Source organism: Rattus norvegicus, chromosome 7 (genome assembly GCF_036323735.1).
Source record: "Rattus norvegicus strain BN/NHsdMcwi chromosome 7, GRCr8, whole genome shotgun sequence".
Classification (NCBI taxonomy): Eukaryota; Metazoa; Chordata; class Mammalia; order Rodentia; family Muridae; genus Rattus; species Rattus norvegicus.
In genome coordinates this window covers 40,543,499-40,544,432 of record NC_086025.1, presented here as the reverse complement: position 1 = coordinate 40,544,432, position 934 = coordinate 40,543,499, and the positions used below count along the sequence as shown (strand labels likewise).

The 934-nt window shown below is 36.0% G+C and overlaps 1 non-coding gene across 1 annotated transcript; it reads left to right on the top strand.

Annotated features, from left to right (window-relative positions):
- The first annotated feature begins 531 nt into the window (after positions 1-531).
- Positions 532-636, top strand: LOC120093901 (U6 spliceosomal RNA). The gene has a single exon (XR_005487619.1). It is a non-coding gene; the product is annotated as a U6 spliceosomal RNA (small nuclear RNA).
- Positions 637-934: the final 298 nt, after the last annotated feature.

Genomic DNA, 934 nt, shown 5'->3' with positions numbered 1-934 from the left:
CTTCTTTTATATTTTCTTTACATTCTTAAGTACAAAATTAAATATTCAAACACTGTATACAAACATATGACTTTTTATAAGTTTATTCAGAAATTTGAATTGAAAACAACACTATTAGTATGAATCTAATTCAGAAGATAAAAGCCAATTGACCTCACTGACATTGATTCACAGATTCAAATCAGCTGAACAAAATGGAAATTGATGATTGACAAATATTTAAATATTGCTTAAAACTTGTGTTTGGGTCGTTTTCTTTCTTTTATTTTGTTTGTTGTTGTTGTTTTAATTTCTTTCTGGTTTTCTGCAACATTGGAATTAAAACCCAGAATCCATAAATTTCAGGAAAACACTTTATTCCTGAACTGTGTTCTCATCTTGAAGGATTTTTTTTGGATATTATATTTATATACATTTCAAGTGCTATTCCTTCTGGAAACCCCTATGCCATCCTCCCTCCACGGGCTTCTATGAGGGTGCTCACCCACCCACCCACTCCTGCCCCCTGCCCTGGCATTTTCCTACACTGGGGGACACTTGGGCAGCACATATACTAAAATTGGAAGGATACAGAGAAGATTAGCATGGCCCCTGCACAAGGATGACACACAAATTTATGAAGCTTTCCATTTGATAGTTTCCAAAACAGTATGTCAAAGTTGTTTTGCATAGTTTGAAAAGGTGCTCAGTCAGTCATTGTTGGTCAAGTTGCTGTTTCCTTAGGCACTGTGGAAACAATGTTTATTACAATAGGAGCAGGTTGAATGATACCACAAAAAGAGAAAACCTGAAATTAAGAGAACCAGGAGTGAAAATATAACATTTGAGAATTTTATGAAGTGTCTATAATCCATAGTTACCTCCTCCCCATCTCAGATTCACCCCACATCTTACCCACCTAACATGACATTCTCTCCCCCTCTCTCCCTTCGCT